We start from the raw sequence: 15451 nt of genomic DNA on the forward strand, positions 1-15451 counted from the left end.
TATATTTCCTAGTACAATTACACTATGAAATAAAGTTAACAACAACTGTTTGTGTTTTTGAATGCTTACTCACCAAACCTGTTGAAGATGTCTCACACTCCAAGCAGAGAATATGCTCTGAACCAAGGTCTCTGATCCTTTTTTGGATTGGAAAAAAAAATCTGCAACAAAGCAGCAGCGATACGATGTGGTGACCAGAGACCACAGAAAGTCAATAAAAGTCAGCAACTTCAAACAATGAAGGCGAAATAAACAGCGTTGACACAAAGTAGGAGGGATTCTCGGCTTCCAGTCAAGTTAAGGAAATGACTATCAATGAGGGTGATCGATATTTGACAGGATGGTAAACACGACAGGCAGCTAGAGCCAGGTATGTCCATGAGAGACCAGGCATCAGTAACAAAGTGATTGCAACAAGCAGATCGCTTCATAAAGGCTCTAAGTTGCAACAATGAGGTGGACTGAAACATAATTGGTGTGTGTGAGAGGGATGTCATGCAGTCATTTAAAAATATGAATAACCTGAAATGTTATGTAGCATAAAAGTACAAGTTATGCATTGTCAGCTGAACCTTTTGGAATGGTAGGTGGCCTGTGTGTGGTATATACAGTCTGAAGGTTTTATATATCAGGACAAATGTTATCCAGTTCTTGCCAGGTTTTAAATTGGGTCAGGAAAACCTGAGAATTATACCCCATGTAGACATGACATGTAGAGCCACCTTTTAATAGCAATAATTTCAAATAAACATTGTCTTAGTTCATTGAGGTTTGCAGGCATTCATTTATACACAGCTCTGTAAAGGACCCATCATAGCATTTCACTCAGATTGAGGTCTGGACTTTAATCAAGGTGTTGCCATGACCCAGTTTTGTTTTGTTTTTCAGAGAAAATGGGCTTTTGCCCGGCAACCTTTTCCAACACGCTGTACTTATTGAGTATGTTTCTAGTTGTTCTGGCGTGCTGCTTTTCCTCTTAGTTTGTATGGAATCATTAAGGGTGTACTCAGTTTTTCACAGGACTTCACAGAGTCTATGAAATCTTTCTTTTTCACATAACTGTATATACAGTGTAACTGTGGTGTAATTAAATCGTGATCCATTTAGCTTATTTAAAATGCCCTGCTGGGGATCACATGCAGATCTACCACAAACAGTCTGTCCTCCTAAATTCTAGATTTAAATTCAAACTGATCATGATATCAGTGCTTACATTTTCCCCTTTGCCTGCACATGTTCACATAAGAAATTAGAGCAGTTAACTTCCACCTTAGCTAAGAATGATGGTTAAATAAGAATAAGAATAACTTTATTTATCCCGAGGGAAATTCTTTAGTCATGTACATGCTCAAAGCAGCAGGAGAGACAGAGGAACAGATGAATAAGATATACAATAAGAATAGTAGTATACAGTAATATACAGTAGGATAGTGCAAGACAGTATCAAATAACTAACAAAGTAATATATATAACTATATCCTGGAGAATAAATAACTTGATTATCAGTGCAGGCGATTCTAGAAAGTGACATAGTATTGTGCAATAGAATAAAGGGAGTAGCAGCATATGATGGGGAGATGAAACAAATATTCAATAAGGTACTGTTGGGTAATATTGCACGGTCTGAAAGGGAACAGAGTAACATTGGTAATAGTCTCAGGAAAATCACCTACAGAGTGAGGAAGAATTATACAGTCTTATAGCCACCGGCACAAAGGATTTATTGTGGCGGTCAGTTCTGCATTTCGGGGCAATGAGTCTTTTGCTGCGTTTGCTCCGATGGTCCACCATGGGGGCATGCATGGGGTGACAGGGGTTGTCCATGATAGAAAGAAGCTTTTTTAGCATTCTCCTTTCAGACACCTTTTCCAGGTTCTCATGTCCGAACTCGGACCGAACTTCAGTCAGAGCATGCTAGCGGGCCGTCGCTATTACCGTGTTGTTTGGAAAATACGGCACACTTAAAATCAGTGCTTTGATTTTTCTGAAAATCGACAGTGCCCCTTATAATCCCGTGTGCCTTATGTATGAATTCTGGTTGTGTTTACTGACCTTGAAACGGTTTTATGTGGTACATGGCGCTTGAAAATCTTTCAAATGTTTTAGTACGACTTTGCTAAGCTACGAAGCCGCACCGCTTGATGGATTGTGGGAGCATTACGGCTATCGTAGGCAGGAGCCTCGCGGAGTGATACGTACTGTGCTTCAACATAATATTACCGTATTGTGTGTGTATAACCTCTTTTGAGTTTTGTGGATATTATACATGGTTATGCTGAGGATATGTCGGCCAATTTCCACTGGAAATGCCTTTTGGTTAAACTGTCAGCAAGGAATTTGCACTGTTAAATTTTTATATAACTTTAATGCACATAAACAGCTGCTTGTTTAAGTGAAAATACATTGATGTTTTGGGGTTTGGTTTTTTTTTTTTTTTTTGCAGTAATAAAGTTATGGAGTTGTAAAGTATTTTGTCTAGTGTCAATTATATCGTCAGTTATATCGTTATCCCAAATTTTCAAATGTGAATATGAATGAATATGAATGAATATTCTTTATTGTCATTGTCACAAGTACAATAAAATTGAAAGATGTCTCCGGTCAGTGCAACATCACGAAAGATAAATACTTAAAAACTATAATAGATAGAAATACATATAAAATACAGTATTCTCATACAGTAAATACGCCCAAGCAATCCAGGCCTAAGGCCCCATACAGACACTCAACATACGACCTAGTTGATATATCACTCAAACAATCAATCACTCAGTCAATTTGTTAGCGCATCCAACAAAACATGTCTGAAAGCATTCCAACATCAAGGGCACAAATGACAACAGGGGCAATGAAAGTCATCTACTTTTAGTAGCAAAATGTATATCGTGATAAATATTTTTGGTCATATCGCCCTGCTCTAATGGAGGCTGTTTAAGGTTGGGAGCCACCCAGTCTCAAGTGTACTGACTGGCTTTTAGACTGTACACTGTCCCACTGTATTAACTAGTTTATCTAATAATTACAAGGTGTTTGTATAAGGTATATGTGCAGTTAATTCACTCTACATTTTAACAGCAGTTGTAGCTCTAGTTGTTAAGTTTCTTACTCTCCTTAGAAACATCTGAACTTTCTTTCCTGTTAAAAACAAAAGGTATAGATTCAGATAAATTCATTCATGCCCTAAAATGTAGCAACTCTTGTTGATGCTTACAAAAACACCTAAAGAAAAATACTGCATCAGTACTTCTTTAGACATGTAATATTCTCTGAGATTAAAGGGTTATATTTCAGAGGAAAAAATATTCTTAGATTAGTCAAGGAATCATATCTCTTGACTTTGGAAGGTTTAATTAACCTTATCAAAGCAGTACATACTAGATAGAGAATATTTATTTATTTATTTGAAATAAAGCAGGTGTTTCTTTTTCTAAATAAAAGAACAGCTCATCACTGCTCTACTCCAAAACTTAGATTTACCAGTTCTTGCACTAATAAATTGTGCAGAAATAATCATTGTATGCAGGTTTAAGTATACACATTTAGAATAGAATAGAATAGAATTCAACTTTATTGTCATTGCACAGGTACAGGGCAACGAAATGCAGTTTGCATCCATCCAGAAGTGCTTAGTGATATAGATATATTACAATATATATTAGCAATAATATAGATATGTAAGTATATTACAGAAATGGGTCTATGTTATAATGTACACGGTATGAAGTATGTTGTGAATATTCTATAACTATAAGTATGTACAGGCTGTAGTGAGTACAAGCTATGTACAGGATATGGACAGGATATAAATATGAAAAACTATACAGAATATGAAATAAATAACTTTACAGGAATCTGAGATATACAGCTATACAGAAATGGGAACTATGCAAGTTGTAAACAGTTGTAGGGTTAAAAATTATCGTATGTACAGAATGATTGTTTACACAGGGCTATACAGTAGTGCAGTTAAGGTAAGTGAGGGTGTGGATAATTTCTACAGAGGCTATATAAAGTGCTAGTGGTTGTGAGTGGTGGTTCACTCAATGTTATTATTGTGTGTTTGAGGGTACAGTTGTCCATTGTGTGTGTGTGTGTGTGTGTGTGTGTGTATGTTCAGTCCATGAGTTAACGTGGGTCAGATGTATAAGATAGTCAGATTTATAAGATAGTTTTACGTGTAGTCAGATTGCTTTGTACTTGTGTGTATATTGACTCACGTCCTTGTGACTCCTCAAACTGAATTCATTAAAGTACAATGGCAAAATTTGATTACTATGTCTGTTCATTGCAGACATAGTACTCAGCAAGCAGCAATCTCATGTATGGCAAAGGTAATCCAACCTTGCAAACTTAAGAGATGCACTACTATGAGGAAAAAGGTTATTGTTTAGAGTTCATCTGTTAGATTGGCAAACCTTAAGTGGTTTCAGTCTATTTACAGTTTGAACTTTTCGAATTTTCTATTTGTACCAGATAAGTAATTTAAACCTATACACAGTGTGTGAATCAATGTGGTGTCAAGTGGTGTTTGACAAATTATTACCGCAGGGGAAAAAAAAAAAAAGATGTGTGATGAGGCAATGTAAGCATTGTGATATAAGCATTAGATTGAGAGGTTTTTTTTTTTTTGGGGGGGGGGGGTTAACATAATAATTCCTCTTACTCATAAAACAGCATTAATGAAAGGCATAGACAACTTAATATGTGATTGCTGCCAGAGACATTTTTAGTTTTCTAGCCAGGGGCAGTTGAGTGTGTTACTCCACTCCGGTCTCAGCTGTGTCTCTGATTGTCCTTTCTGTCCTCACATGAATGGACGATGACAGTGGAGACACAGCAAGGCGCCGCCGGCTGAACCATTTATTTTGAATTAGTTGACACACCGTTGGCTGCGAAAGACTGAGTGACATCAGCAGAATCCGTCGCCATGAGAGCCCACCATGGCAACAGTTGCTGTGACGGCCATACAACAGGACTTTTTAAGTCTCTGGTGGGTGGAAATGACCTCACCCAAACCAGATTCCTCCAGGAAGCTGTATCTCCCAGATTTGCAACCTCAGTCCAGGTGTCACGGTAAACTCACTTTGACTCATCCTAATAGGAAAAACCTTTTGAAACGGCTTCATTAATAATGGTCCTGTCCCACTGCGTAGCCCAGGAAGGCACTCCAGCAATCCAGTGCATCAAGTATAAAACCTTGGATCTGAGTCATTTAAATGGAATTGAGCCTTCAGTGACGTTAATTATACCTGTGCTCATCCTTTGATATTTCAACCAAGTGAATACAACACAACTTTTCCATATAAAATGCAAAGATGATTGTAATATATGTTGTCAGCAATAAACCTGAGGGCAGAATGCTAAATAGTATCCAAAGAAAGTGCAAACTTTAAGTTTTCACATGGGTTTTCCAATAAATGTTTAGCATTTTCATGCACAGTGCCCCATTTTCAAAGGTTTAGAAGTAATTGAACAAACTGCCAATTTTAAACATCAGGATTGTTTAAAATACTTAAAGGAAAATCAATCACCAACTGAAGTCTACAACCCATGGACCTCACTAAATGTTGGGCTTCTTCCCTTGAGATACTTTGCTTTACTGCAGCCACTATCACCTGCTGCTTGTTTGAGGTTTTCTGTGCATTCAGTTTTGCCTTCAGTGACTGCAGCTTAGAACCTTTAAGCTTTAATACCTTTCTTTAACTGGTGGCTTTTTTCCCCCTCTGCAAGTACACTGTTGTTTAACAGACCACAGCACTAAAGCACTTTACAAAGCTGCATCCCTATTAAGGTCACAAATGTACCGGAAACAATTACCCAAACCACACCACCAGTGAGTGGTTGGTACATACACTTGTCTGCGTGTGTGTAAATGTGTGCTACTTCTTCCAAGTAGGTATGCATACAAACCTTTCTTGCACAAAGGAAAATAATTGTATAAGGAAAGAAATGTGGCATTGACCAGCGGAAAAGACAGAAACGAAGAGGCAAAGAGAGCGGCTGATGGGCCCCTCACTGCCATTTCCTTAAATAGAGTTGTGGGCTTCTCCAGTCCAGTCCTGGCAGAGCAGAGGCTCACATTCCCAGCATAGCTGCGGCTGCCACATTCAGAGCCTCCCCAACACTGTAGTGCTACGTACACATCTACAGGTAGACTAAAAAATCACTTGCCCTGCTTTCAGCCGCCAGCCTGCTTCCTCCAGACCTATATCCAATTAATACATGTTGGGCAAGACTTGAGAGGAAGTGTGAATGGAGGGGGGTTGGAGTAAAGGATGGCAAGGAATTGTCTCCCATTCATACAGCAGCCGTTCTATTTCCAAATTTCCCCCACTGCTGGGGACAGAAATCATCACAAACTAGTCTTTACCAAAATAATTGTCCGAATAAAGAATAAATTGAACTTGTAATGAGGTCGAGGAGCACCTTACAGTCCTGCCACCACTTGGTTTTCTTTACTTGGCACACTTTTTAATTGAGGGTCAGCGTGACTGTGAAATAATGTCAGACAATGTGAGCTTTGCTCTTCTCTGATTAAGCCGATGAAGCAGGATGTCTGCATCTGAAGTAATCACAATGATGCTTTTCCTTTTTCCGAGGAAAGGAGTCACAGCGCACACACGCCCACACAGACACATGCACAAACGCAAACACACACCAACAGTCGGGCAGGTGCTTCCCGCTTTAAGCACATACACCCATACTCACATCAGCTACTGTTTAAAACATTAAGCAGTATAAATAAATAAGCACCAGAGAGGAAAAGACATACTTTACACTTACTGCACTCCAGTGGTAGTGAATACACACACAGAGACTCGCACACAATGTGCTATGTGATAACCAGATGAGAGCAGTGCTTTGTATTATGTTCTATAATTTGACCAGGTGTCCTGGCTGTGTCAATTTAAGACTGCTACAAAGGTGATGCTCTTCCTGTTCTATTGTGAGTTACAGGAACCTGTCACAGCTTCTTTCTCTGATTGTTGAAGCACATTGGAGGGAGAGAATAATCTTTCATTCAGGAATAGTGACCTGTGTGATCTGAAGACAGGAGCTCTAAGTATTTCTTGTGGTCTGTTTTCTAGAGTTAGCCTGTGTAATTATTGTTATTGTTTTTATTAGTCTTATTTTTTTAGGGAAAATTTAATTTAGAAATTTTTTAATTTTTGTTAGTTTTTTTTAAAATCCTTTAGTATGCATTTGTCATCATTTCATCACCAGTCTTTATTTGTAAATGGAAAAAAATCTGCTGTTTTTTTTCTTACATCAATTTAAATATAGTGTGTAATCACTGCTTTTTACAGTGTTAGACCATCTATTCACTCGTGGATTGCAGACGTAATGCAGAATGCCCAAGCTGACAGTAACCAACACTCCTTTTGTGTCTGATTGATGGAAACCAGGCTGCATGTTAACATGGAGCGGATGCATGTCAGTCATGTGTTTTTTTTTTTTTTTTTTTTTTTTTTTTTTTTTTTGTAAAGCAGTCTATTGTTCAAATACCCAGGTCAGAGGAGCATGTATGCAAGCGAGAGTCAGCAGTGAGAGCGGTGTAAATCACCTGCCGACTGGTTTCCTGACAGTTTGACTGCCTGTTTCCTCTCATTGAGCCTTACGTGTCAGGCGCAGCAATTATTTAGTCCCCAAATCACAGCTGAAACTGAGAGGAGACGGAGTGTTCTCTATTATGGCTCCTAAGCTTTGGAATAATCTTCCTCTTCACATTAGGCAATCGACATCAGTGCTGGTTTTTAAATCCAGATTGAAAACGCATTTTTATTCACTGGCTTTTGACTCAGTGGTTAACTGACTTGTATTTACTTTTATTTTATTGTTTTCGCTATGTTTAATATTTTATCGTATTTATTATTCTTATGGTATCTATTATGTTTCTATTGTTCAGCACTTTGGTCAGCCTTGTGTGTTTTTAAAGTGCTATATAAATAAATGATGATGATGATATTTAGACGGACAGGGATAGCTCTTCTCTCTTCTTCCTCAGTTTCAGCAGTGGACTTGTTAGGTTTCAGTTCTGAAGTTGAACCATAAGTGATTATCCTGAACCATGGCATCAGTCTGTGTGCTGTCAGGTGCAGCTTTATCCATATACACCAGCCTTTCAGTGGTAGTTTGGCCGCAAAAAGTTCACCATATCATTAGTTTTAAAAGCTGGAAGATGTTTTTTCCTACTGTTGATTTAAAATCTGTAATAGATCATAAATGTGGTCTGTGAGGCTTTCCTTTTGGCTTTTCCTTTGGGAAAGCCATTGTGGGTACTGCAGTAAGAGGATGCCTCCTCTGATGCCCTTATTCATATATATGTCAGTAGGTCAGGCTAACCCCTGACTTATCCCTAGTTCTAGCTTTTTTTAAAAATTTGCACTCAGTTCTTTTGTTTCTCTCACCCCTTTGATCATATAAACATTCTCACATGATGCTCGCTGGTGAATTACTCTGTGTGAACAAAGTGTATCTTGCGCAGACTTTCCAAAAATTCTTCTTGAAAGATTTCTTGCTTTTAGCTTGAAAGTCACTGACGTGTCAGGATGTTCTTTGTGTAGTCTCCTTGTCTGTTGTTGTACAGCACTTGGCATGATGTTTATCACAGTTACCAGGTTGGGTAGCTTGGTGCTCTATTTGTCACCCTCTTCCTTTTCTTTCCCCGTATCCTGTCTGGATTTAGGATTTGGGAGCTTGCCTGCCTTTTTGTCACAACATGCGCTCTCTCTCTCATGCAATTCACTTTGCTTTATTTGCATTAATTTTAGGTGAGCAATATTGCCGGGGCATCAATGATACAATTTAGAAATATAATAGCGGGAGTCAGTTCTATAATTTAAAAGAAAATAAATGCATACAGTACTGTGTTTATGTCTTGAGCAAATTCTTTGTATTTTGCTTCCAAGGAGCATTTTCTTGTCATTTTTAAAGTGGTCTTGATTGATAGTTCTCCAGGATTTCTTAAGGTCTTTGGCTGCTTTTTCACTCATTTTATATATAGAAAAAGAAAAGAAGACACATTAGTGTGTGTGTGGTGGGGACCAAAAATTGGAAGTTTATTATACTTGTGGGAACCAACAGCCCTTATTGGCACCTAAATCCCAGTCCCCACGAGTCTGAAGGCATTTTTGAGACTCAAAATCTGGTTTTACTGTCAGGGTTACAATTGGGTTATGGTTAGGTTGTACTTGTGTTAATAGACATACCCTGTCATTATTTTAAGATTGAGAATAATTGCTTTTTAATTGAATTTCATACATATTTTTGTGCTTCACTGAAAGTATACAGGGACACGAGTACTTTAATGTGTTTGTATATTTTTTGTAGACACTTGGTATTTCAAAAATCCCATTGTTTATGCTTGTATGTGCTTTGGTGCTGAAGCACGGTGAAGTGTCATAGTTATGATTTTGTCATGTACTGTAGTGGTAGTGCTGACCATATCTTATGTAGGTTTTTTGTGTAAATGACTGGACATGGTGATATTGCGAGTGACTAGAAAGTGGAAGCTTTGGTGTGAGTAGGGAGAGGTCTGGGGCTCGGTCTGCATGTCTGTTTGTAAGAGAGAGAACTTGGATCCATTAGAAATTGCTGCATTCTTCAGCAGCAAGCCCTGTGGTATGCCAGCACATTCCCCACTGCTGAGCTGGAGAATCCACCCGGAAAGCAGGAGTAGGAACTTTTCCTCAATACCCACCACCCCTTACTTCCAATATCTACTACTCAGCCTTTCTTAACATCATTCTCCTTAAGTCACCCCCACTAGATCCTTTCTCAAGACTGCGTTTTATACAGATTATTTCCCTGGACACCGAAATTTTTGTGAATCCATATGTGTTGTTTTCTGTCCAGGATTTAATTTTTTCATGTGTCTGTGGTTTAAAAAGTTACTCTAGGACTTTTCACTCAAACATTTCTGTCTCCTCCCATCTTTTGTCTCTTCCATTGTTTCGTTTTTAGCCCTGTTGGTAGGTCCTTTCCTAGTTAAGTCCTGTTCTTTTTATTGTTGGTAAGCTCTCTCTTGTTTGTTGTCCTCTTGGTTGGTTAAGGAAACATGACGAACAAGACTACGTGTTGGATCAACAGCAGCTATAGCAAGCTGTCAGAAATGGGACAAAGTGAACCAGTCTTGTGTTTGTTTTGCTAACAGGAGAAGCACAGGATGGAGTTTAGAGGCCAAACTCGCAGATAAAGTCTTTAACAATGTGAGGCTTGTAGGATTTTTCTTAAACTAGATGCATTCCCTAGCCTAATTGCTTACACATCAGCTGTATCTGTGTTATCATTCCATCCTAAATGTAATCCTAATTTTAATTTAAAACCTCACTCTTTTTATTACAGAAATCATCAGACACCCACCAACTCATACACAATGTTCTTTTCCTCCCTTTCCTCACCGTTAATGCACAAATTCAAAGCTGGTGTCATTGTAAGGATGATTGGGATTTTGTGTCCCTTTACTAACCACTAATATAGGCTTATCTGTTGTGCTAGCTGCCTCGTTGTGGCTTTGTATGCTGTTGACCCATCTATATTTAGAATGAGTGGAATCATGTGCCTTCGTGTGTGTGTGTGTGTGTGTGTGTTCGTGCTCATTGGGGGAGTGTTTGCACATAACCAATGTGTAACAAATGAGCTAAATCAATCACATTGTTTCCATCACTGTTGCCTGTGTCTTGTGATCAAAGTTGGTTGTGAAGAGGACACACTGTGTCCAGCCTAGGGTCAGAGTTAAACTCCCCTTTCCAGGAGAGCCAGTTTTATTGGTATTAATTGAGCTGACTTCCTGTAGTTGTTTTTGCTATCCTGGCTGTTTGAAGTGTTATTTTCTTTTCTTTTAGAGCAGAAAAACTGTGCATCTCAAAGTAATGAGCCAATACTACCTTCCTATTTGTCAGTGATTAGAATCCTGTAGTGAACTACTCAGTCACTGGGCTGAAACTTGTAGTGCAGATGTTCAGTTTTATACCTTTAATTTGGACAAACTGAACCGAAGCTATGTTAGCAGCATAATGCGGTTGTTTCTGTCCTGGATGCAGTTTTCCGCTTTACCATTTATCTCGTCCATTTGTGCGATAAAAATAAATGCCCATATCCATTCTCTAGACTGTCACTATTTTCCTTCTCTGACACGCAAACTAAAATCAGCTGATTGTAGTGCGAGTGCAAGAACTGATAAGCGGGATTGATAAGGCAGGCAGACTAACAATTCCAAGGAATTGGACTACTGGGAATCGGTTTTCTACAAGAACTGGTTCTTAATTCCCATCCCTATTGAATAGGCTGACATGCATTTATCTAAAGAAGAAACGAATACATCTTGAGTGGGATAAGTGGTTAATTAATTTGATTAATTATTAACAAATAAATGTCATAGCAATAAAACCCATTCTGATTCTGATTCATGTTTCATTGGTTAAAATGTGCAATTTAAATAGACTGAAATCTCTCTAAAAGGCCAGTCTGTATTTAAAATGTCTACAAGAGACTGCTCTGCTTTTCCACAAAGATTTTTTTTTCTTGTGTTACTGTGGGGTTTTCCAGGGCTGTGGCTGTGTTGAGAAACATGTTCATGTCTTATTTTGTGAAAAGGGGCTTTAAGTTTCTGAAGTGGATACATTTGCTCACAGAATTGGAGTTGAACAGTCTTCTCAGAACAAGAGAGAACTTGTTGCATTCAGATTTGTGCTGTAGCTGGACAGTGTTGTATTGATAGACTTTGCTGAGGGAGATGTTTGGGGAAAAAATGAGTCACACCCCTTACTCCAAACTGCTTTATTTTTTATGCAGGTTCCAGCCTTTCGATTTGCTGGTTATTGTTCGTTTACCATTCTTTAAATATGGTGGAACAGCCACATTAAAACATGAAGACAGCCAAATGTCTTCATGTTCCGCCATATTTAAAAAAAACACTAGCAGGTAGGGCTGCTCAATTAATCGAATTTTAATCACGATTACGATCTGGGCTTTCAACAATCATTAAAAATGACCGAGCCGATTATTAGCCCCTCCCTCATTTATCCGCGACACCTTAAAGGCCGGTCCGTGAAAATATTGTCGGGCATAAACCGGTCCGTGGCGCAAAAAAGGTTGGAGACCGCTGATTAAGAGGACCCGAGGGAAGCTCGGAAAGCTAAGCAGAAGTTATTTGGAGAGGAGAGTGACTGCCGCTGATTGAAAAGAGAGGTAAAAAAAACTTCAGTGGTTTTGCACACTATTTTATATTATTTTTTTAAAGTCATTGTTAACCCTTTAAAGCCGGTCAGAGCAGCACGCTCCGTGTTGTGTAACTATTTTTAAATCCCTGTAGAACCGGAACCGTGTAAGCTAGCGCAATAATTTGTTTTGCATATGAAACCGGAGGAATTGTACTTACATCTGATGCCATCAGCTTGTCCTCGGTCACGGTTTCCTTCCACATAAAGCTTTGCAAATATTGCATTAAAAGCTCTTGCAGGAACAAAAACACAATATTCCAGAAACACGCTTTGCCGATCCGATCAGCTGTTCGTAACACTTCCCACAGTGAAAAAGACGTCAGCTCGAACTGTCGCATGTCCGCCATTTCCTGCCCGAAACCGGAAGTGACGTCATTTTCGCGGAAATTTGTAGTTTTTTACTTGTAGGCCTTAAAAGCCTATACTGGTCATGTTTGACCTTTCTGAATAGTTTCTGGGAGCTTAGAACTCAAATTGCACTGCTGGAAATAGTTTATTTTGATGCACCTGCTGTTTTCTTTGCAAATTTGCATCATAGGATTGTTTTTTCGTTTTTCCTGCAGTATATAAAAATTGGTGTATCTCCAAAATAAAACTATGAAGACACTCAAAATAAATTTCCTGTTGTTGTAAACTATTTTTTGCAACTTTTTTGTATTTAAAGTTTTGAGGGATAAACCTCTTAAATTTCTCCAAGTAGAAATATATGTAAAAAAACAAAAAACAAAAACGATTTTCAATTTTTTTGTAGTTTATTGCACTTTTTTGCAATTAATGTAGTTACTATGGACTTAATGCATACATATTATTAAAATATGGGCTATAACAGTTGCATAGCAAATTGAAATGCTCCCACAAACGGCACTACAACATGTAAAAAAAATAATATAAGCTCTGGCGGACTTGGTTCTATAGTAGGTCTTAAAGGGTTAAATAAATATCATCAAATAATCGCGATCTCAATTTCAGTGAAAATAATCGTGATTAGCATTTTTGCCATAATCGAGCAGCCCTACTAGCAGGATCACCAAGAACTTCACGTACTATATTGTGAATGGGAACAACTTCTTTGTGGCATGATTACTAACGATTTTTATGTAATAACAAGAATGTGATTGCAGGCTAATAAATAAAAACTGGTGTTGCGTATGTAGACTGTGCTCTTGTTACAGTGATCTCCTGTTTTTCCTTTCTGTGTATCTGTTGTACCTCCTGTGCCAGCACAGTGTCTGTGTTGTGGGAGAAAGGTGGGCAGTTTGATATGAGGTTGACAGTGGAGAAATTATACTATGAAGCAGGGCTGTGTTGAAAGCAGCACCTTTGTCTTGTTGCCAGAGAGGGTGTCAGAGGGCAGTGCCAGGGCAGGGATGGCACACAGAGTTCACATTGTTCACATCTGGGAAATGCTGTGTCAGCCTCTCTCCCTCTGAGCTTTCCCTGTGTGTTTGTGTCTGACTTTCTTTTTCAGCATTTCTTCGCAATGATTCATCATCTCCCAGCATGCCCACGACTGTGCCTACTAGTATAGGAGCAAAGCTAACATACCTATGTCTCATTTAAAATGACACAATGCGCTTCTATCATTTTGTTTTGTGTTGTTTTTATTGGTTGTCTCATTCTGATTGTCTCACGCCTCTCACATTTTTATTTTGGCTACACACACACACACACACACACACACACACACACACACACACACACACACACACACACACACACACACACACACAGTAGGTTGTTATTCATGGAGCTCCCTTGCATCTATTTACAGAAACAGGTGTCTGAGGTGTGTTTGTAGAGGTGAAGAAGTTCGTCATAGTTCCAGTGAAGCTCTCAGTGACTCTATAATGACTCATGTGGTGAGAGAGCGTGGATTCACTGTGGGAGGAACTGACCTCTTGACCTTTTAACCTTGGAGTAATTGCCCAGTAAGCTTGAAGTGGGATCCTGATTTCATGGTGTTAAGTTTTCCAAGCTTTGCTCAGTGTTTGTCTCCTTCTTTAGCCATGGAACACAAAAACACACACACACACACACACCAAGCTTCTGGCTAGTGAATCGATCTGACAGTATGTATGTGTTAGTGGCATCCATTCATTGCTGATGTAAAACTCATTCTAGGTGTAGTCATCTGCATTGGAAGCGGGTTCATATAGTTATATCAACATTCTTCCAAACATTTGAATGATGTAAAATCTTCTTCTTTATATACAGATGTTTTTCAGTGTTTTGTTTTGTCTTTATATTGTAGTTTGTGGGAGAACAGGAAGCTTTTTGTGTTGTGAAGGGATGCATGGTAAAAGAAGCATGTACATCATTTTTAATCTCAAACAAAATTACTCTAACAATGTAGTATTTTTGATTTGTCTTTGACATGTTTGTTTGACACATTTTACTTGCTGGTGGTTAGTATTGCTTAGTCAGGCCTTGTTATGGACTCGTTATGTAAATTTTGATGGTTCTCTTAGTCTGCCCGAGTCAGTTCAAATATTTGACAAAAGATTACATTTATGTAATGATTACTTTTTAAGCTAGCTATGCACCACTACTTCTGTAAGTTTAACCAAAGTATTCAGGATTTCTGCTTTACATCTTAATGTTTTCCAGTCATTTGGATATAACTGAGTTTTAATCATGGAACAATTCCTGTTCCCAGATGGAGTAAGGCTTGTCTCATTCATAGGAATGAAAAATTACATCATCCTTGGAGCAGAGTGGAGTAACTCCAAGGCTCCCTTCACACACCTCACTCTCATTCCTTCCATCTATCCCCCCACCCCATCCCAAGTTTCTGCCTCCCTCTTACCCTACCTCCTCCCCCTTAGCTGTCTTACTCGAAGTGTAGGCTGTCTGTTTCTAGACAGTTTGGTCTGGTGCAGTATTTATTTCCATTCATGGCATCCATTCACATTAGCTGATCTCCTTACTAAAGGCATCTGAAACCCAGATCACTAAATCAAGCACTTGTGAGTGAGTGGGGCCAGCTTTGCTCACAGATGCAAAGAGAGAGTGTGGGTGGGGTTGGTCTGATGAGTGGAACAGAAAAATCTGAAGAGTCATTCATTTTTGATAGATTAGAATACTGATGGTGATCTACCAAAACATTAGGTAATTCACACACAGCAGTTCTCCTGCTGTTGAAAACATTGTATTAATTTTTAGAATAAAGAGTGATAGTGCACTCGGCTTCAAAACTTGAAAGGACATATAGTAGTGGTGCAATGGATCAC

At 38.7% G+C, this 15451-nt stretch overlaps 1 protein-coding gene across 4 annotated transcripts in view; it reads left to right on the plus strand.

Moving 5' to 3' along the window:
* Positions 1-15451, plus strand: part of samd4a (sterile alpha motif domain containing 4A) — a 73412-nt gene that overhangs the window by 10893 nt on the left and 47068 nt on the right. The window contains exon 1 of one of the 4 annotated variants that reach the window (XM_082514299.1): positions 12006-12189. The exons of the other annotated variants lie outside the window; for them this stretch is intronic. The gene's annotated coding sequence lies outside the window, so the exon portion shown is untranslated. Of the gene's footprint in view, positions 1-12005; positions 12190-15451 lie in introns of those variants that run through there. 4 annotated transcript variants of the gene reach the window in all.

This window comes from Aulonocara stuartgranti (assembly GCF_965226115.1).
Source record: "Aulonocara stuartgranti genome assembly, chromosome: 1".
NCBI lineage: Eukaryota > Metazoa > Chordata > Actinopteri > Cichliformes > Cichlidae > Aulonocara > Aulonocara stuartgranti.